We start from the raw sequence: 14,906 nt of genomic DNA on the forward strand, positions 1-14,906 counted from the left end.
TTTGCCTATGACAATTGGTATTGCTAGGCGGTCACCCATCCAAGTACTAACCAATCCCGACGTTGCTTAACTTCCGAGATCGGACGAGATCGGGTGCATTCAACCTGGTATGGTCGTAGACAGTATTGGTCAACATTTTTTGGTCTAAAATCTTCAAAAATGTTAACATTTAAATATATTTTATAAATCATATTTTGCCTATGACAATTGGAATTCCTATGCGGTCACCCATCCAAGTACTAACCAATCCCGACGTTGCTTAACTTCCGAGATCGGACGAGATCGGGTGCATTCAACCTGGTATGGTCGTAAGCAGTATTTATCAACATTTTACGTCTAATCTATTTAAAAAAGTAAAAACTTAAATAAATCATATTTTGCCTACGACAATTGGTATTCCTAGGCGGTCACCCATCCAAGTACTAACCAATCCCGACGTTGCTTAACTTCCGAGATCGGACGAGATCGGGTGCATTCAACCTGGTATGGTCGTAGACAGTATTGGGCAACATTTATGGTCTAATCTATTTAAATATGTAAAAACTTAAATAAATCATATTGTGCCTACGACAATTGGTATTCCTAGGCGGTCACCCATCCAAGTACTAACCAATCCCGACGTTGCTTAACTTCCCAGATCGGACGAGATCGGGTGCATTCAACCTGGTATGGTCGTAAGCAGTATTTCTCAACATTTTGCGTCTAATCTATTTAAAAAAGTAAAAACTTAAATAAATCATATTTTGCCTACGACAATTGGTATTCCTAGGCGGTCACCCATCCAAGTACTAACCAATCCCGACGTTGCTTAACTTCCGAGATCGGACGAGATCGGGTGCATTTAACCTGGTATGGTCGTAGACAGTATTGGTCAACATTTATGGTCTAATCTATTTAAATATGTAAAAACTTAAATAAATCATATTGTGCCTACGACAATTGGTATTCCTAGGCGGTCACCAATCCAAGTACTAACCAATCCCGACGTTGCTTAACTTCCCAGATCGGACGAGATCGGGTGCATTCAACCTGGTATGGTCGTAAGCAGTATTTCTCAACATTTTGCGTCTAATCTATTTAAAAAAGTAAAAACTTAAATAAATCATATTTTGCCTACGACAATTGGTATTCCTAGGCGGTCACCCATCCAAGTACTAACCAATCCCGACGTTGCTTAACTTCCGAGATCGGACGAGATCGGGTGCATTCAACCTGGTATGGTCGTAGACAGTATTGGTCAACATTTATGGTCTAATCAATTTAAAAATGTAAAAACTTAAATAAATCATATTGTGCCTACGACAATTGGTATTCCTAGGTATGGTCGTAGCCAGTATTGGTCAACATTTTTTGGTCTATTCTATTTAAAAATGTAAAAAGTTAAATAAATATTATTTTGCCTACGACAATTGGTATTCCTAGGCGGTCACCCATCCAAGTACTAACCAATCCCGACGTTGCTTAACTTCCGAGATCGGACGAGATCGGGTGCATTCAATCTGGAATGGTCGTAGACAGTAATCGTCAACATTTATGGTCTAATCTATTTAAAAATGTAAAAACTTAAATAAATCATATTGTGCCTACGACAATTGGTATTCCTAGGCGGTCACCCATCCAAGTACTAACCAATCCCGACGTTGCTTAACTTCCGAGATCGGACGAGATCGTGTGCATTCAACCTGGTATGGTCGTGGACAGTATTGGTCAACATTTATGGTCTAATCTATTTTAAAATGTAAAACTTAAATAAATCATATTGTGCCTACGACAATTGGTATTCCTAGGCGGTCACCCATCCAAGTACTAACCAATCCCAACGTTGCTTAACTTCCGAGATCGGACGAGATCGGGTGCATTGAACCTGGTATGGTCGTAGACAGTGTTGGTAAACATTTTTTGGTCTAAAATCTTTAAAATGCTAACATTTAAATATATTTTAAAAATAATATTTTGCCTATGACAATTGGTATTCCTTGGCGGTCACCCATCCAAGTAGCAACCAATCCCGATATTGCTTAACTTCCGAGATCGGACGAGATCGTGTGCATTCAACCTGGTTTGGTCGTAGACAGTATTGGTCAACATTTTTTGGTCTAAAATCTTCAAAAATGTTAACATTTAAATATATTTTATAAATCATATTTTGCCTATGACAATTGGAATTCCTATGCGGTCACCCATCCTAGTACTAACCAATCCCGACGTTGCTTAACTTCCGATATCGGACGAGATCGGGTGCATTCAACCTGGTATGGTCGTAAGCAGTATTTCTCAACATTTTACGTCTAATCTATTTAAAAAAGTAAAAACTTAAATAAATCATATTTTGCCTACGACAATTGGTATTCCTAGGCGGTCACCCATCCAAGTACTAACCAATCCCGACGTTGCTTAACTTCCGAGATCGGACGAGATCGGGTGCATTCAACCTGGTATGGTCGTAGACAGTATTGGTCAACATTTATGGTCTAATCTATTTAAAAATGTAAAAACTTAAAAACAAATCATACTGTGCCTACGACAATTGGTATTCCTAGGCGGTCACCCATCCAAGTACTAACCAATCCCGACGTTGCTTAACTTCCGAGATCGGACGAGATGGGGTGCATTCAACCTGGTATGGTCGTATGCAGTATTGGTCAACATTTTTAGGTCTAATCTATTTAAAAATGTAAAAACTTAAATAAATCATATTTTGCCTACGACAATTGGTATTCCTAGGCGGTCACCCATCCAAGTACTAACCAATCCCGACGTTGCTTAACTTCCGAGATCGGACGAGATCGGGTGCATTCAACCTGGTATGTTCGTAGCCAGTATTGGTCAACATTTTTTGGTCTAATCTATTTAAAAATGTAAAAACTTAAATAAATCATATTTTGCCTACGACAATTGGTATTCCAGGCGGTCACCCATCCAAGTACTAACCAATCCCGACGTTGCTTAACTTCCGAGATCGGACGAGATCGGGTGCATTCAACCTGGTATGGTCGTAGACAGTATTGGTCAACATTTATGGTCTAATCTATTTAAAAATGTAAAAACTTAAACAAATCATATTGTGCCTACGACAATTGGTATTCCTAGGCGGTCACCCATCCAAGTACTAACCAATCCCGACGTTGCTTAACTTCCGAGATCGGACGAGATGGGGTGCATTCAACCTGGTATGGTCGTATGCAGTATTGGACAACATTTTTAGGTCTAATCTATTTAAAAATGTAAAAACTTAAATAAATCATATTTTGCCTATGACAATTGGTATTCCTAGGCGGTCACCCATCCAAGTACTAACCAATCCCGACGTTGCTTAACTTCCGAGATCGGACGAGATCGGGTGCATTCAACCTGGTATGTTCGTAGCCAGTATTGGTCAACATTTTTTGGTCTAATCTATTTAAAAATGTAAAAACTTAAATAAATCATATTTTGCCTACGACAATTGGTATTCCTAGGCGGTCACCCATCCAAGTACTAACCAATCCCGACGTTGCTTAACTTCCGAGATCGGACGAGATCGGGTGCATTCAACCTGGTATGGTCGTAAACAGTATTGGTCAACATTTATGGTCTAATCTATTTAAAAATGTAAAAACTTAAATAAATGTTATTATGCCTACGACAATTGGTATTCCTAGGCGGTCACCCATCCAAGTACTAACCAATCCCGACGTTGCTTAACTTCCGAGATCGGACGAGATCGGGTGCATTCAACCTGGTATGTTCGTAGACAGTATTGGTCAACATTTTTTGGTCTAAAATCTTTAAAAATGTTAACATTTAAATATATTTTAAAAATCATATTTTGCCTATGAAAATTGGTATTGCTAGGCGGTCACCCATCCAAGTACTAACCAATCCCGACGTTACTTAACTTCCGAGATCGGACGAGATCGGGTGCATTCAACCTGGTATGGTCGTAAGCAGTATTTCTCAACATTTTACGTCTAATCTATTTAAAAAAGTAAAAACTTAAATAAATCATATTTTGCCTACGACAATTGGTATTCCTAGGCGGTCACCCATCCAAGTACTAACAAATCCCGACGTTGCTTAACTTCCGAGATCGGACGAGATCGGGTGCATTCAACCTGGTATGGTCGTGGACAGTATTGGTCAACATTTATGGTCTAATCTATTTAAAAATGTAAAAATTTAAACAAATCATATTGTGCCTACGACAATTGGTATTCCTAGGCGGTCACCCATCCAAGTACTAACCAATCCCGACGTTGCTTAACTTCCGAGATCGGACGAGATGGGGTGCATTCAACCTGGTATGGTCGTATGCAGTATTGGTCAACATTTTTAGGTCTAATCTATTTAAAAATGTAAAAACTTAAATAAATCATATTTTGCCTACGACAATTGGTATTCCTAGGCGGTCACCCATCCAAGTACTAACCAATCCCGACGTTGCTTAACTTCCGAGATCGGACGAGATCGGGTGCATTCAACCTGGTATGTTCGTAGCCAGTATTGGTCAACATTTTTTGGTCTTATCTATTTAAAAATGTAAAAACTTAATTAAATTATATTTTGCCTACGACAATTTGTATTCCTAGGCGGTTACCCATCCAAGTACTAACCAATCCCGACGTTGCTTAACTTCCGAGATCGGACGAGAACGGGTGTATTCAACCTGGTATGGTCGTAGACAGTATTGGTCAACATTTATGGTCTAATCTATTTAAAAATGTAAAAACTTAAATAAATGATATTATGCCTACGACAATTGGTATTCCTAGGCGATCACCCATCCAAGTACTAACCAATCCCGACGTTGCTTAACTTCCGAGATCGGACGAGATCGGGTGCATTCAACCTGGTATGGTCGTAGACAGTATTGGTCAACATTTTTTGGTCTAAAATCTTTAAAAATGTTAACCTTTAAATATATTTTAAAATTCATATTTTGCCTATGACAATTGGTATTGCTAGGCGGTCACCCATCCAAGTACTAACCAATCCCGACGTTACTTAACTTCCGAGATCGGACGAGATCGGGTGCATTCAACCTGGTATGGTCGTAAGCAGTATTTCTCAACATTTTACGTCTAATCTATTTAAAAAATAAAAACTTAAATAAATCATATTTTGCCTACGACAATTGGTATTCCTAGGCGGTCACCCATCCAAGTACTAACCAATCCCGACGTTGCTTAACTTCCGAGATCGGACGAGATCGGGTGCATTCAACCTGGTATGGTCGTAGACAGTATTGGTCAACATTTATGGTCTAATCTATTTAAAAATGTAAAAACTTAAACAAATCATATTGTGCCTACGACAATTGGTATTCCTAGGCGGTCACCCAACCAAGTACTAACCAATCCCGACGTTGCTTAACTTCCGAGATCGGACGAGATGGGGTGCATTCAACCTGGTATGGTCGCAGCCAGTATTGGTCAACATTTTTAGGTCTAATCTATTTAAAAATGTAAAAACTTAAATAAATCATATTTTGCCTACGACAATTGGTATTCCTAGGCGGTCACCCATCCAAGTACTAACCAATCCCGACGTTGCTTAACTTCCGAGATCGGACGATATCGGGTGCATTCAACCTGGTATGTTCGTAGCCAGTATTGGTCAACATTTTTTGGTCTAATCTATTTAAAAATGTAAAAACTTAAATAAATCATATTTTGCCTACGACAATTGGTATTCCTAGGCGGTCACCCATCCAAGTACTAACCAATCCCGACGTTGCTTAACTTCCGAGATCGGACGAGATCGGGTGCATTCAACCTGGTATGGTCGTAGACAGTATTGGTCAACATTTATGGTCTAATCTATTTAAAAATGTAAAAACTTAAATAAATGATATTATGCCTACGACAATTGGTATTCCTAGGCGGTCACCCATCCAAGTACTAACCAATCCCGACGTTGCTTAACTTCCGAGATCGGACGAGATCGGGTGCATTCAACCTGGTATGGTCGTATGCAGTATTGTTCAACATTTTTAGGTCTAATCTATTTAAAAATGTAAAAACTTAAATAAATCATATTTTGCCTACGACAATTGGTATTCCTAGGCGGTTACCCATCCAAGTACTAACCAATCCCGACGTTGCTTAACTTCCGAGATCGGACGAGATCGGGTGTATTCAACCTGGTATGGTCGTAGACAGTATTGGTCAACATTTATGGTCTAATCTATTTAAAAATGTAAAAACTTAAATAAATGATATTATGCCTACGACAATTGGTATTCCTAGGCGGTCACCCATCCAAGTACTAACCAATCCCGACGTTGCTTAACTTCCGAGATCGGACGAGATGGGGTGCGTTCAACCTGGTATGGTCGTATGCAGTATTGGTCAACATTTTTAGGTCTAATCTATTTAAAAATGAAAAAACTTAAATAAATCATATTTTGCCTACGACAATTGGTATTCCTAGGCGGTCACCCATCCAAGTACTAACCAATCCCGACGTTGCTTAACTTCCGAGATCGGACGAGATCGGGTGCATTCAACCTGGTATGTTCGTAGCCAGTATTGGTCAACATTTTTTGGTCTTATCTATTTAAAAATGTAAAAACTTAATTAAATTATATTTTGCCTACGACAATTTGTATTCCTAGGCGGTTACCCATCCAAGTACTAACCAATCCCGACGTTGCTTAACTTCCGAGATCGGACGAGAACGGGTGTATTCAACCTGGTATGGTCGTAGACAGTATTGGTCAACATTTATGGTCTAATCTATTTAAAAATGTAAAAACTTAAATAAATGATATTATGCCTACGACAATTGGTATTCCTAGGCGATCACCCATCCAAGTACTAACCAATCCCGACGTTGCTTAACTTCCGAGATCGGACGAGATCGGGTGCATTCAACCTGGTATGGTCGTAGACAGTATTGGTCAACATTTTTTGGTCTAAAATCTTTAAAAATGTTAACCTTTAAATATATTTTAAAATTCATATTTTGCCTATGACAATTGGTATTGCTAGGCGGTCACCCATCCAAGTACTAACCAATCCCGACGTTACTTAACTTCCGAGATCGGACGAGATCGGGTGCATTCAACCTGGTATGGTCGTAAGCAGTATTTCTCAACATTTTACGTCTAATCTATTTAAAAAATAAAAACTTAAATAAATCATATTTTGCCTACGACAATTGGTATTCCTAGGCGGTCACCCATCCAAGTACTAACCAATCCCGACGTTGCTTAACTTCCGAGATCGGACGAGATCGGGTGCATTCAACCTGGTATGGTCGTAGACAGTATTGGTCAACATTTATGGTCTAATCTATTTAAAAATGTAAAAACTTAAACAAATCATATTGTGCCTACGACAATTGGTATTCCTAGGCGGTCACCCAACCAAGTACTAACCAATCCCGACGTTGCTTAACTTCCGAGATCGGACGAGATGGGGTGCATTCAACCTGGTATGGTCGCAGCCAGTATTGGTCAACATTTTTAGGTCTAATCTATTTAAAAATGTAAAAACTTAAATAAATCATATTTTGCCTACGACAATTGGTATTCCTAGGCGGTCACCCATCCAAGTACTAACCAATCCCGACGTTGCTTAACTTCCGAGATCGGACGATATCGGGTGCATTCAACCTGGTATGTTCGTAGCCAGTATTGGTCAACATTTTTTGGTCTAATCTATTTAAAAATGTAAAAACTTAAATAAATCATATTTTGCCTACGACAATTGGTATTCCTAGGCGGTCACCCATCCAAGTACTAACCAATCCCGACGTTGCTTAACTTCCGAGATCGGACGAGATCGGGTGCATTCAACCTGGTATGGTCGTAGACAGTATTGGTCAACATTTATGGTCTAATCTATTTAAAAATGTAAAAACTTAAATAAATGATATTATGCCTACGACAATTGGTATTCCTAGGCGGTCACCCATCCAAGTACTAACCAATCCCGACGTTGCTTAACTTCCGAGATCGGACGAGATCGGGTGCATTCAACCTGGTATGGTCGTATGCAGTATTGTTCAACATTTTTAGGTCTAATCTATTTAAAAATGTAAAAACTTAAATAAATCATATTTTGCCTACGACAATTGGTATTCCTAGGCGGTTACCCATCCAAGTACTAACCAATCCCGACGTTGCTTAACTTCCGAGATCGGACGAGATCGGGTGTATTCAACCTGGTATGGTCGTAGACAGTATTGGTCAACATTTATGGTCTAATCTATTTAAAAATGTAAAAACTTAAATAAATGATATTATGCCTACGACAATTGGTATTCCTAGGCGGTCACCCATCCAAGTACTAACCAATCCCGACGTTGCTTAACTTCCGAGATCGGACGAGATGGGGTGCGTTCAACCTGGTATGGTCGTATGCAGTATTGGTCAACATTTTTAGGTCTAATCTATTTAAAAATGAAAAAACTTAAATAAATCATATTTTGCCTACGACAATTGGTATTCCTAGGCGGTTACCCATCCAAGTACTAACCAATCCCGACGTTGCTTAACTTCCGAGATCGGACGAGATCGGGTGTATTCAACCTGGTATGGTCGTAGACATTATTGGTCAACATTTATGGTCTAATCTATTTAAAAATGTAAAAACTTAAATAAATGATATTATGCCTACGACAATTGGTATTCCTAGGCGGTCACCCATCCAAGTACTAACCAAGGCCGACGTTGCTTAACTTCCGAGATCGGACGAGATCGGGTGCATTCAACCTGGTATGGTCGTAGACAGTATTGGTCAACATTTTTTGGTCTAAAATCTTTAAAAATGTTAACATTTAACAATATTTTAAAAATCATATTTTGCCTATGACAATTGGTATTGCTAGGCGGTCACCCATCCAAGTACTAACCAATCCCGACGTTACTTAACTTCCGAGATCGGACGAGATCGGGTGCATTCAACCTGGTATGGTCGTAAGCAGTATTTCTCAACATTTTACGTCTAATCTATTTAAAAAAGTAAAAACTTAAATAAATCATATTTTGCCTACGACAATTGGTATTCCTAGGCGGTCACCCATCCAAGTACTAACCAATCCCGACGTTGCTTAACTTCCGAGATCGGACGAGATCGGGTGCATTCAACCTGGTATGGTCGTAGACAGTATTGGTCAACATTTATGGTCTAATCTATTTAAAAATGCAAAAACTTAAACAAATCATATTGTGCCTACGACAATTGGTATTCCTAGGCGGTCACCCATCCAAGTACTAACCAATCCCGACGTTGCTTAACTTCCGAGATCGGACGAGATGGGGTGCATTCAACCTGGTATGGTCGTAGCCAGTATTGGTCAACATTTTTAGGTCTAATCTATTTAAAAATGTAAAAACTTAAATAAATCATATTTTGCCTACGACAATTGGTATTCCTAGGCGGTCACCCATCCAAGTACTAACCAATCCCGACGTTGCTTAACTTCCGAGATCGGACGATATCGGGTGCATTCAACCTGGTATGTTCGTAGCCAGTATTGGTCAACATTTTTTGGTCTAATCTATTTAAAAATGTAAAAACTTAAATAAATCATATTTTGCCTACGACAATTGGTATTCCTAGGCGGTCACCCATCCAAGTACTAACCAATCCCGACGTTGCTTAACTTCCGAGATCGGACGAGATCGGGTGCATTCAACCTGGTATGGTCGTAGACAGTATTGGTCAACATTTATGGTCTAATCTATTTAAAAATGTAAAAACTTAAATAAATGATATTATGCCTACGACAATTGGTATTCCTAGGCGGTCACCCTTCCAAGTACTAACCAATCCCGACGTTGCTTAACTTCCGAGATCGGACGAGAGCGGGTGCATTCAACCTGGTATGGTCGTAGAGAGTATTGGTCAACATTTTTTGGTCTAAAATCTTTGAAAATGTTAACATTTAAATATATTTTAAAAATCATATTTTGCCTATGACAATTGGTATTGCTAGGCGGTCACCCATCCAAGTACTAACCAATCCCGACGTTGCTTAACTTCCGAGATCGGACGAGATCGGGTGCATTCAACCTGGTATGGTCGTAGCCAGTATTGGTCAACATTTTTTGGTCTAATCTATTTAAAAATGTAAAAACTTAAATAAATCATATTTTGGCTACGACAATTGGTATTCCTAGGCGGTCACCAATCCAAGTACTAACCAATCCCGACGTTGCTTAACTTCCGAGATCGGACGAGATCGGATGCATTCAACCTGGTATGGTCGTAAGCAGTATTTCTCAACATTTTATGTCTATTCTAATTTAAAAATAAAAACTTAAATAAATCATATTTTTCCTACGACAATTGGTATTCCTAGGCGGTCACCCATCCAAGTACTAACCAATCCCGACGTTGCTTAACTTCCGAGATCGGAGGAGATCGGGTGAATTCAACCTGGTATGGTCGTAGACAGTATTGGTCAACATTTATGGTCTAATCAATTTAAAAATGTAAAAACTTAAATAAATCATATTGTGCCTACGACAATTGGTATTCCTAGGTATGGTCGTAGCCAGTATTGGTCAACATTTTTTGGTCTAATCTATTTAAAAATGTAAAAACTTAAATAAATCTTATTTTGCCTACGACAATTGGTATTCCTAGGCGGTCACCCATCCAAGTACTAACCAATCCGGACGTTGCTTAACTTTCGAGATCGGACAAGATCGGGTGCATTCAACCTGGTAGGGTCGTAGACATTAATCGTCAACATTTATGGTCTAATCTATTTAAAAATGTAAAAACTTAAATAAATCATATTGTGCCTACGACAATTGGTATTCCTAGGCGGTCACCCATCCAAGTACTAACCAATCCCAACGTTGCTTAACTTCCGAGATCGGACGAGATCGGGTGCATTCAACCTGGTATGGTCGTGGACAGTATTGGTCAACATTTATGGTCTAATCTATTTAAAAATGTAAAACTTAAATAAATCATATTGTGCCTACGACAATTGGTATTCCTAGGCGGTCACCCATCCAAGTACTAACCAATCCCAACGTTGCTTAACTTCCGAGATCGGACGAGATCGGGTGCATTGAACCTGGTATGGTCGTAGACAGTGTTGGTAAACATATTTTGGTCTAAAATCTTTAAAATGCTAACATTTAAATATATTTTAAAAATAATATTTTGCCTATGACAATTGGTATTCCTAGGCGGTCCCCCATCCAAGTACCAACCAATCCCGATGTTGCTTAACTTCCGAGATCGGACGAGATCGTGTGCATTCAACCTGGTTTGGTCGTAGACAGTATTGGTCAACATTTTTTGGTCTAGAATCTTTAAAAATGTTAACATTTAAATATATTTTAAAAATCATATTTTGCCTATGACAATTGGTATTGCTGGGCGGTCACCCATCCAAGTACTAACCAATCCCGACGTTGCTTAACTTCCGAGATCGGACGAGATCGGGTGCATTCAACCTGGTATGGTCGTAGACAGTATTGGTCAACATTTTTTGGTCTAAAATCTTCAAAAATGTTAACATTTAAATATATTTTATAAATCATATTTTGCCTATGACAATTGGAATTCCTATGCGGTCACCCATCCAAGTACTAACCAATCCCGCCGTTGCTTCACTTCCGAGATCGGACGAGATCGGGTGCATTCAACCTGGTATGGTCGTAAGCAGTATTTATCAACATTTTACGTCTAATCTATTTAAAAAAGTAAAAACTTAAATAAATCATATTTTGCCTACGACGATTGGTATTCCTAGGCGGTCACCCATCCAAGTACTAACCAATCCCGACGTTGCTTAACTTCCGAGATCGGACGAGATCGGGTGCATTCAACCTGGTATGGTCGTAGACAGTATTGGGCAACATTTATGGTCTAATCTATTTAAATATGTAAAAACTTAAATAAATCATATTGTGCCTACGACAATTGGTATTCCTAGGCGGTCACCCATCCAAGTACTAACCAATCCCGACGTTGCTTAACTTCCCAGATCGGACGAGATCGGGTGGATTCAACCTGGTATGGTCGTAAGCAGTATTTCTCAACATTTTGCGTCTAATCTATTTAAAAAAGCAAAAACTTGCCTATGACAATTGGTATTGCTAGGCGGTCACCCATCCAAGTACTAACCAATCCCGACGTTGCTTAACTTCCGAGATCGGACGAGATCGGGTGCATTCAACCTGGTATGGTCGTAGACAGTATTGGTCAACATTTTTTGGTCTAAAATCTTCAAAAATGTTAACATTTAAATATATTTTATAAATCATATTTTGCCTATGACAATTGGAATTCCTATGCGGTCACCCATCCAAGTACTAACCAATCCCGCCGTTGCTTCACTTCCGAGATCGGACGAGATCGGGTGCATTCAACCTGGTATGGTCGTAAGCAGTATTTATCAACATTTTACGTCTAATCTATTTAAAAATGTAAAAACTTAAATAAATCATATTTTGCCTACGACGATTGGTATTCCTAGGCGGTCACCCATCCAAGTACTAACCAATCCCGACGTTGCTTAACTTCCGAGATCGGACGAGATCGGGTGCATTCAACCTGGTATGGTCGTAGACAGTATTGGGCAACATTTATGGTCTAATCTATTTAAATATGTAAAAACTTAAATAAATCATATTGTGCCTACGACAATTGGTATTCCTAGGCGGTCACCCATCCAAGTACTAACCAATCCCGACGTTGCTTAACTTCCCAGATCGGACGAGATCGGGTGCATTCAACCTGGTATGGTCGTAAGCAGTATTTCTCAACATTTTGCGTCTAATCTATTTAAAAAAGTAAAAACTTAAATAAATCATATTTTGCCTACGACAATTGGTTTTCCTAGGCGGTCACCCATCCAAGTACTAACCAATCCCGACGTTGCTTAACTTCCGAGATCGGACGAGATCGGGTGCATTTAACCTGGTATGGTCGTAGACAGTATTGGTCAACATTTATGGTCTAATCTATTTAAATATGTAAAAACTTAAATAAATCATATTGTGCCTACGACAATTGGTATTCCTAGGCGGTCACCAATCCAAGTACTAACCAATCCCGACGTTGCTTAACTTCCCAGATCGGACGAGATCGGGTGCATTCAACCTGGTATGGTCGTAAGCAGTATTTCTCAACATTTTGCGTCTAATCTATTTAAAAAAGTAAAAACTTAAATAAATCATATTTTGCCTACGACAATTGGTATTCCTAGGCGGTCACCCATCCAAGTACTAACCAATCCCGACGTTGCTTAACTTCCGAGATCGGACGAGATCGGGTGCATTCAACCTGGTATGGTCGTAGACAGTATTGGTCAACATTTATGGTCTAATCAATTTAAAAATGCAAAAACTTAAATAAATCATATTGTGCCTACGACAATTGGTATTCCTAGGTATGGTCGTAGCCATGATTGGTCAACATTTTTTGGTCTAATCTATTTAAAAATGTAAAAACTTAAATAAATATTATTTTGCCTACGACAATTGGTATTCCTAGGCGGTCACCCATCCAAGTACTAACCAATCCCGACGTTGCTTAACTTCCGAGATCGGACGAGATCGGGTGCATTCAACCTGGTATGGTCGTAGACAGTGTTGGTAAACATTTTTTGGTCTAAAATCTTTAAAATGCTAACATTTAAATATATTTTAAAAATAATATTTTGCCTATGACAATTGGTATTCCTAGGCGGTCACCCATCCAAGTAGCAACCAATCCCGATGTTGCTTAACTTCCGAGATCGGACGAGATCGTGTGCATTCAACCTGGTTTGGTCGTATGCAGTATTGGTCAACATTTTTAGGTCTAATCTATTTAAAAATGTAAAAACTTAAACAAATCATATTGTGCCTACGACAATTGGTATTCCTAGGCGGTCACCCATCCAAGTACTAACCAATCCCGACGTTGCTTAACTTCCGAGATCGGACGAGATGGGGTGCATTCAACCTGGTATGGTCGTATGCAGTATTGGTCAACATTTTTAGGTCTAATCTATTTAAAAATGTAAAAACTTAAATAAATCATATTTTGCCTACGACAATTGGTATTCCTAGGCGGTCACCCATCCAAGTACTAACCAATCCCGACGTTGCTTAACTTACGAGATCGGACGAGATCGGGTGCATTCAACCTGGTATGTTCGTAGCCAGTATTGGTCAACATTTTTTGGTCTAATCTATTTAAAAATGTAAAAACTTAAATAAATCATATTTTGCCTACGACAATTGGTATTCCAGGCGGTCACCCATCCAAGTACTAACCAATCCCGACGTTGCTTAACTTCCGAGATCGGACGAGATCGGGTGCATTCAACCTGGTATGGTCGTATACAGTATTGGTCAACATTTTTTGGTCTAAAATCTTTAAAAATGTTAACATTTAAATATATTTTAAAAATCATATTTTGCCTATTAAAATTGGTATTTCTAGGCGGTCACCCATCCAAGTACTAACCAATCCCGACGTTACTTAACTTCCGAGATCGGACGAGATCGGGTGCATTCAACCTGGTATGGTCGTAAGCAGTATTTCTCAACATTTTACGTCTAATCTATATAAAAAAGTAAAAACTTAAATAAATCATGTTTTGCCTACGACAATTGGTATTCCTAGGCGGTCACCCATCCAAGTACTAACCAATCCCGACGTTGCTTAACTTCCGAGATCGGACGAGATCGGGTGCATTCAACCTGGTATGGTCGTGCACAGTATTGGTCAACATTTATGGTCTAATCTATTTAAAAATGTAAAAACTTAAACAAATCATATTGTGCCTACGACAATTGGTATTCCTAGGCGGTCACCCATCCAAGTACTAACCAAACCCGACGTTGCTTAACTTCCGAGATCGGACGAGATGGGGTGCATTCAACCTGGTATGGTCGTATGCAGTATTGGTCAACATTTTTAGGTTTAATCTATTTAAAAATGTAAAAACTTAAATAAATCATA

General features: G+C 39.1%; 34 non-coding genes and 45 pseudogenes across 34 annotated transcripts; all 79 read right to left on the reverse strand.

Annotated features, from left to right (window-relative positions):
* Positions 1-2: 2 nt before the first annotated feature.
* LOC146155705 (5S ribosomal RNA) lies at positions 3-121 on the reverse strand (annotated as a pseudogene).
* A 74-nt stretch (positions 122-195) lies between these two features.
* Positions 196-314, reverse strand: LOC146155706 (5S ribosomal RNA). Its single transcript, XR_014497905.1, has one exon. It is a non-coding gene; the product is annotated as a 5S ribosomal RNA (ribosomal RNA).
* A 64-nt stretch (positions 315-378) lies between these two features.
* Positions 379-497, reverse strand: LOC146155707 (5S ribosomal RNA). Its single transcript, XR_014495249.1, has one exon. It is a non-coding gene; the product is annotated as a 5S ribosomal RNA (ribosomal RNA).
* Positions 498-561: 64 nt separating this feature from the next.
* LOC146155708 (5S ribosomal RNA) lies at positions 562-680 on the reverse strand (annotated as a pseudogene).
* A 64-nt stretch (positions 681-744) lies between these two features.
* LOC146155709 (5S ribosomal RNA) lies at positions 745-863 on the reverse strand. Its single transcript, XR_014496966.1, has one exon. It is a non-coding gene; the product is annotated as a 5S ribosomal RNA (ribosomal RNA).
* A 64-nt stretch (positions 864-927) lies between these two features.
* On the reverse strand, positions 928-1,046 carry LOC146155710 (5S ribosomal RNA; annotated as a pseudogene).
* Positions 1,047-1,110: 64 nt separating this feature from the next.
* On the reverse strand, positions 1,111-1,229 carry LOC146155711 (5S ribosomal RNA). The gene has a single exon (XR_014495250.1). It is a non-coding gene; the product is annotated as a 5S ribosomal RNA (ribosomal RNA).
* A 168-nt stretch (positions 1,230-1,397) lies between these two features.
* Positions 1,398-1,516, reverse strand: LOC146155712 (5S ribosomal RNA). Its single transcript, XR_014498109.1, has one exon. It is a non-coding gene; the product is annotated as a 5S ribosomal RNA (ribosomal RNA).
* Positions 1,517-1,580: 64 nt separating this feature from the next.
* Positions 1,581-1,699, reverse strand: LOC146155713 (5S ribosomal RNA; annotated as a pseudogene).
* Positions 1,700-1,762: 63 nt separating this feature from the next.
* On the reverse strand, positions 1,763-1,881 carry LOC146155714 (5S ribosomal RNA). Its single transcript, XR_014497552.1, has one exon. It is a non-coding gene; the product is annotated as a 5S ribosomal RNA (ribosomal RNA).
* Positions 1,882-1,954: 73 nt separating this feature from the next.
* On the reverse strand, positions 1,955-2,073 carry LOC146155715 (5S ribosomal RNA; annotated as a pseudogene).
* A 74-nt stretch (positions 2,074-2,147) lies between these two features.
* LOC146155716 (5S ribosomal RNA) lies at positions 2,148-2,266 on the reverse strand (annotated as a pseudogene).
* A 64-nt stretch (positions 2,267-2,330) lies between these two features.
* Positions 2,331-2,449, reverse strand: LOC146155717 (5S ribosomal RNA). Its single transcript, XR_014495251.1, has one exon. It is a non-coding gene; the product is annotated as a 5S ribosomal RNA (ribosomal RNA).
* Positions 2,450-2,515: 66 nt separating this feature from the next.
* LOC146155718 (5S ribosomal RNA) lies at positions 2,516-2,634 on the reverse strand (annotated as a pseudogene).
* A 65-nt stretch (positions 2,635-2,699) lies between these two features.
* Positions 2,700-2,818, reverse strand: LOC146155719 (5S ribosomal RNA). The gene has a single exon (XR_014498302.1). It is a non-coding gene; the product is annotated as a 5S ribosomal RNA (ribosomal RNA).
* Positions 2,819-2,883: 65 nt separating this feature from the next.
* On the reverse strand, positions 2,884-3,001 carry LOC146155720 (5S ribosomal RNA). Its single transcript, XR_014496691.1, has one exon. It is a non-coding gene; the product is annotated as a 5S ribosomal RNA (ribosomal RNA).
* A 64-nt stretch (positions 3,002-3,065) lies between these two features.
* On the reverse strand, positions 3,066-3,184 carry LOC146155721 (5S ribosomal RNA; annotated as a pseudogene).
* Positions 3,185-3,249: 65 nt separating this feature from the next.
* LOC146155722 (5S ribosomal RNA) lies at positions 3,250-3,368 on the reverse strand (annotated as a pseudogene).
* A 65-nt stretch (positions 3,369-3,433) lies between these two features.
* On the reverse strand, positions 3,434-3,552 carry LOC146155723 (5S ribosomal RNA). The gene has a single exon (XR_014495835.1). It is a non-coding gene; the product is annotated as a 5S ribosomal RNA (ribosomal RNA).
* Positions 3,553-3,616: 64 nt separating this feature from the next.
* LOC146155724 (5S ribosomal RNA) lies at positions 3,617-3,735 on the reverse strand. The gene has a single exon (XR_014496987.1). It is a non-coding gene; the product is annotated as a 5S ribosomal RNA (ribosomal RNA).
* A 74-nt stretch (positions 3,736-3,809) lies between these two features.
* Positions 3,810-3,928, reverse strand: LOC146155725 (5S ribosomal RNA; annotated as a pseudogene).
* Positions 3,929-3,992: 64 nt separating this feature from the next.
* Positions 3,993-4,111, reverse strand: LOC146155726 (5S ribosomal RNA; annotated as a pseudogene).
* A 64-nt stretch (positions 4,112-4,175) lies between these two features.
* LOC146155727 (5S ribosomal RNA) lies at positions 4,176-4,294 on the reverse strand (annotated as a pseudogene).
* A 65-nt stretch (positions 4,295-4,359) lies between these two features.
* Positions 4,360-4,478, reverse strand: LOC146155728 (5S ribosomal RNA). Its single transcript, XR_014498303.1, has one exon. It is a non-coding gene; the product is annotated as a 5S ribosomal RNA (ribosomal RNA).
* A 65-nt stretch (positions 4,479-4,543) lies between these two features.
* On the reverse strand, positions 4,544-4,662 carry LOC146155729 (5S ribosomal RNA; annotated as a pseudogene).
* A 64-nt stretch (positions 4,663-4,726) lies between these two features.
* On the reverse strand, positions 4,727-4,845 carry LOC146155730 (5S ribosomal RNA). The gene has a single exon (XR_014496469.1). It is a non-coding gene; the product is annotated as a 5S ribosomal RNA (ribosomal RNA).
* A 74-nt stretch (positions 4,846-4,919) lies between these two features.
* Positions 4,920-5,038, reverse strand: LOC146155731 (5S ribosomal RNA; annotated as a pseudogene).
* Positions 5,039-5,101: 63 nt separating this feature from the next.
* LOC146155732 (5S ribosomal RNA) lies at positions 5,102-5,220 on the reverse strand. The gene has a single exon (XR_014495252.1). It is a non-coding gene; the product is annotated as a 5S ribosomal RNA (ribosomal RNA).
* Positions 5,221-5,284: 64 nt separating this feature from the next.
* LOC146155733 (5S ribosomal RNA) lies at positions 5,285-5,403 on the reverse strand (annotated as a pseudogene).
* Positions 5,404-5,468: 65 nt separating this feature from the next.
* LOC146155734 (5S ribosomal RNA) lies at positions 5,469-5,587 on the reverse strand (annotated as a pseudogene).
* Positions 5,588-5,652: 65 nt separating this feature from the next.
* Positions 5,653-5,771, reverse strand: LOC146155735 (5S ribosomal RNA). Its single transcript, XR_014495257.1, has one exon. It is a non-coding gene; the product is annotated as a 5S ribosomal RNA (ribosomal RNA).
* Positions 5,772-5,835: 64 nt separating this feature from the next.
* Positions 5,836-5,954, reverse strand: LOC146155736 (5S ribosomal RNA). The gene has a single exon (XR_014495931.1). It is a non-coding gene; the product is annotated as a 5S ribosomal RNA (ribosomal RNA).
* Positions 5,955-6,019: 65 nt separating this feature from the next.
* Positions 6,020-6,138, reverse strand: LOC146155737 (5S ribosomal RNA). Its single transcript, XR_014495597.1, has one exon. It is a non-coding gene; the product is annotated as a 5S ribosomal RNA (ribosomal RNA).
* Positions 6,139-6,202: 64 nt separating this feature from the next.
* LOC146155738 (5S ribosomal RNA) lies at positions 6,203-6,321 on the reverse strand (annotated as a pseudogene).
* Positions 6,322-6,386: 65 nt separating this feature from the next.
* On the reverse strand, positions 6,387-6,505 carry LOC146155739 (5S ribosomal RNA). Its single transcript, XR_014498304.1, has one exon. It is a non-coding gene; the product is annotated as a 5S ribosomal RNA (ribosomal RNA).
* Positions 6,506-6,570: 65 nt separating this feature from the next.
* LOC146155740 (5S ribosomal RNA) lies at positions 6,571-6,689 on the reverse strand (annotated as a pseudogene).
* Positions 6,690-6,753: 64 nt separating this feature from the next.
* On the reverse strand, positions 6,754-6,872 carry LOC146155741 (5S ribosomal RNA). Its single transcript, XR_014496471.1, has one exon. It is a non-coding gene; the product is annotated as a 5S ribosomal RNA (ribosomal RNA).
* A 74-nt stretch (positions 6,873-6,946) lies between these two features.
* Positions 6,947-7,065, reverse strand: LOC146155742 (5S ribosomal RNA; annotated as a pseudogene).
* A 63-nt stretch (positions 7,066-7,128) lies between these two features.
* LOC146155743 (5S ribosomal RNA) lies at positions 7,129-7,247 on the reverse strand. The gene has a single exon (XR_014495262.1). It is a non-coding gene; the product is annotated as a 5S ribosomal RNA (ribosomal RNA).
* A 64-nt stretch (positions 7,248-7,311) lies between these two features.
* Positions 7,312-7,430, reverse strand: LOC146155744 (5S ribosomal RNA; annotated as a pseudogene).
* A 65-nt stretch (positions 7,431-7,495) lies between these two features.
* On the reverse strand, positions 7,496-7,614 carry LOC146155745 (5S ribosomal RNA; annotated as a pseudogene).
* Positions 7,615-7,679: 65 nt separating this feature from the next.
* On the reverse strand, positions 7,680-7,798 carry LOC146155746 (5S ribosomal RNA). The gene has a single exon (XR_014495263.1). It is a non-coding gene; the product is annotated as a 5S ribosomal RNA (ribosomal RNA).
* A 64-nt stretch (positions 7,799-7,862) lies between these two features.
* Positions 7,863-7,981, reverse strand: LOC146155747 (5S ribosomal RNA). The gene has a single exon (XR_014495932.1). It is a non-coding gene; the product is annotated as a 5S ribosomal RNA (ribosomal RNA).
* Positions 7,982-8,046: 65 nt separating this feature from the next.
* On the reverse strand, positions 8,047-8,165 carry LOC146155748 (5S ribosomal RNA). Its single transcript, XR_014495598.1, has one exon. It is a non-coding gene; the product is annotated as a 5S ribosomal RNA (ribosomal RNA).
* A 64-nt stretch (positions 8,166-8,229) lies between these two features.
* LOC146155749 (5S ribosomal RNA) lies at positions 8,230-8,348 on the reverse strand (annotated as a pseudogene).
* Positions 8,349-8,413: 65 nt separating this feature from the next.
* LOC146155750 (5S ribosomal RNA) lies at positions 8,414-8,532 on the reverse strand. The gene has a single exon (XR_014495599.1). It is a non-coding gene; the product is annotated as a 5S ribosomal RNA (ribosomal RNA).
* Positions 8,533-8,596: 64 nt separating this feature from the next.
* On the reverse strand, positions 8,597-8,715 carry LOC146155751 (5S ribosomal RNA; annotated as a pseudogene).
* Positions 8,716-8,789: 74 nt separating this feature from the next.
* On the reverse strand, positions 8,790-8,908 carry LOC146155752 (5S ribosomal RNA; annotated as a pseudogene).
* A 64-nt stretch (positions 8,909-8,972) lies between these two features.
* LOC146155753 (5S ribosomal RNA) lies at positions 8,973-9,091 on the reverse strand. The gene has a single exon (XR_014495264.1). It is a non-coding gene; the product is annotated as a 5S ribosomal RNA (ribosomal RNA).
* A 64-nt stretch (positions 9,092-9,155) lies between these two features.
* Positions 9,156-9,274, reverse strand: LOC146155754 (5S ribosomal RNA; annotated as a pseudogene).
* Positions 9,275-9,339: 65 nt separating this feature from the next.
* On the reverse strand, positions 9,340-9,458 carry LOC146155755 (5S ribosomal RNA; annotated as a pseudogene).
* A 65-nt stretch (positions 9,459-9,523) lies between these two features.
* LOC146155756 (5S ribosomal RNA) lies at positions 9,524-9,642 on the reverse strand. Its single transcript, XR_014495265.1, has one exon. It is a non-coding gene; the product is annotated as a 5S ribosomal RNA (ribosomal RNA).
* Positions 9,643-9,706: 64 nt separating this feature from the next.
* LOC146155757 (5S ribosomal RNA) lies at positions 9,707-9,825 on the reverse strand (annotated as a pseudogene).
* A 74-nt stretch (positions 9,826-9,899) lies between these two features.
* Positions 9,900-10,018, reverse strand: LOC146155758 (5S ribosomal RNA; annotated as a pseudogene).
* Positions 10,019-10,083: 65 nt separating this feature from the next.
* Positions 10,084-10,202, reverse strand: LOC146155759 (5S ribosomal RNA; annotated as a pseudogene).
* Positions 10,203-10,265: 63 nt separating this feature from the next.
* LOC146155760 (5S ribosomal RNA) lies at positions 10,266-10,384 on the reverse strand (annotated as a pseudogene).
* Positions 10,385-10,552: 168 nt separating this feature from the next.
* Positions 10,553-10,671, reverse strand: LOC146155761 (5S ribosomal RNA; annotated as a pseudogene).
* Positions 10,672-10,735: 64 nt separating this feature from the next.
* On the reverse strand, positions 10,736-10,854 carry LOC146155762 (5S ribosomal RNA). Its single transcript, XR_014496507.1, has one exon. It is a non-coding gene; the product is annotated as a 5S ribosomal RNA (ribosomal RNA).
* A 63-nt stretch (positions 10,855-10,917) lies between these two features.
* On the reverse strand, positions 10,918-11,036 carry LOC146155763 (5S ribosomal RNA). The gene has a single exon (XR_014497553.1). It is a non-coding gene; the product is annotated as a 5S ribosomal RNA (ribosomal RNA).
* Positions 11,037-11,109: 73 nt separating this feature from the next.
* LOC146155764 (5S ribosomal RNA) lies at positions 11,110-11,228 on the reverse strand (annotated as a pseudogene).
* A 74-nt stretch (positions 11,229-11,302) lies between these two features.
* LOC146155765 (5S ribosomal RNA) lies at positions 11,303-11,421 on the reverse strand (annotated as a pseudogene).
* A 74-nt stretch (positions 11,422-11,495) lies between these two features.
* LOC146155766 (5S ribosomal RNA) lies at positions 11,496-11,614 on the reverse strand (annotated as a pseudogene).
* A 64-nt stretch (positions 11,615-11,678) lies between these two features.
* LOC146155767 (5S ribosomal RNA) lies at positions 11,679-11,797 on the reverse strand. Its single transcript, XR_014495939.1, has one exon. It is a non-coding gene; the product is annotated as a 5S ribosomal RNA (ribosomal RNA).
* Positions 11,798-11,861: 64 nt separating this feature from the next.
* Positions 11,862-11,980, reverse strand: LOC146155768 (5S ribosomal RNA; annotated as a pseudogene).
* Positions 11,981-12,028: 48 nt separating this feature from the next.
* LOC146155769 (5S ribosomal RNA) lies at positions 12,029-12,147 on the reverse strand (annotated as a pseudogene).
* A 74-nt stretch (positions 12,148-12,221) lies between these two features.
* On the reverse strand, positions 12,222-12,340 carry LOC146155770 (5S ribosomal RNA; annotated as a pseudogene).
* Positions 12,341-12,404: 64 nt separating this feature from the next.
* On the reverse strand, positions 12,405-12,523 carry LOC146155771 (5S ribosomal RNA). Its single transcript, XR_014495940.1, has one exon. It is a non-coding gene; the product is annotated as a 5S ribosomal RNA (ribosomal RNA).
* A 64-nt stretch (positions 12,524-12,587) lies between these two features.
* On the reverse strand, positions 12,588-12,706 carry LOC146155772 (5S ribosomal RNA; annotated as a pseudogene).
* Positions 12,707-12,770: 64 nt separating this feature from the next.
* Positions 12,771-12,889, reverse strand: LOC146155773 (5S ribosomal RNA). Its single transcript, XR_014496940.1, has one exon. It is a non-coding gene; the product is annotated as a 5S ribosomal RNA (ribosomal RNA).
* A 64-nt stretch (positions 12,890-12,953) lies between these two features.
* On the reverse strand, positions 12,954-13,072 carry LOC146155774 (5S ribosomal RNA; annotated as a pseudogene).
* A 64-nt stretch (positions 13,073-13,136) lies between these two features.
* LOC146155775 (5S ribosomal RNA) lies at positions 13,137-13,255 on the reverse strand. Its single transcript, XR_014495266.1, has one exon. It is a non-coding gene; the product is annotated as a 5S ribosomal RNA (ribosomal RNA).
* A 168-nt stretch (positions 13,256-13,423) lies between these two features.
* Positions 13,424-13,542, reverse strand: LOC146155776 (5S ribosomal RNA). The gene has a single exon (XR_014495267.1). It is a non-coding gene; the product is annotated as a 5S ribosomal RNA (ribosomal RNA).
* Positions 13,543-13,615: 73 nt separating this feature from the next.
* LOC146155777 (5S ribosomal RNA) lies at positions 13,616-13,734 on the reverse strand (annotated as a pseudogene).
* A 65-nt stretch (positions 13,735-13,799) lies between these two features.
* On the reverse strand, positions 13,800-13,918 carry LOC146155778 (5S ribosomal RNA; annotated as a pseudogene).
* A 65-nt stretch (positions 13,919-13,983) lies between these two features.
* LOC146155779 (5S ribosomal RNA) lies at positions 13,984-14,102 on the reverse strand (annotated as a pseudogene).
* Positions 14,103-14,167: 65 nt separating this feature from the next.
* Positions 14,168-14,285, reverse strand: LOC146155780 (5S ribosomal RNA). The gene has a single exon (XR_014498501.1). It is a non-coding gene; the product is annotated as a 5S ribosomal RNA (ribosomal RNA).
* A 74-nt stretch (positions 14,286-14,359) lies between these two features.
* LOC146155781 (5S ribosomal RNA) lies at positions 14,360-14,478 on the reverse strand (annotated as a pseudogene).
* Positions 14,479-14,542: 64 nt separating this feature from the next.
* LOC146155782 (5S ribosomal RNA) lies at positions 14,543-14,661 on the reverse strand (annotated as a pseudogene).
* Positions 14,662-14,725: 64 nt separating this feature from the next.
* LOC146155783 (5S ribosomal RNA) lies at positions 14,726-14,844 on the reverse strand (annotated as a pseudogene).
* Between the last annotated feature and the right edge of the window lie 62 nt (positions 14,845-14,906).

This window comes from Ascidiella aspersa, chromosome 4, assembly GCF_963924565.1.
Source record: "Ascidiella aspersa chromosome 4, kaAscAspe10.2, whole genome shotgun sequence".
In the NCBI taxonomy this organism is placed as follows: Eukaryota; Metazoa; Chordata; class Ascidiacea; order Phlebobranchia; family Ascidiidae; genus Ascidiella; species Ascidiella aspersa.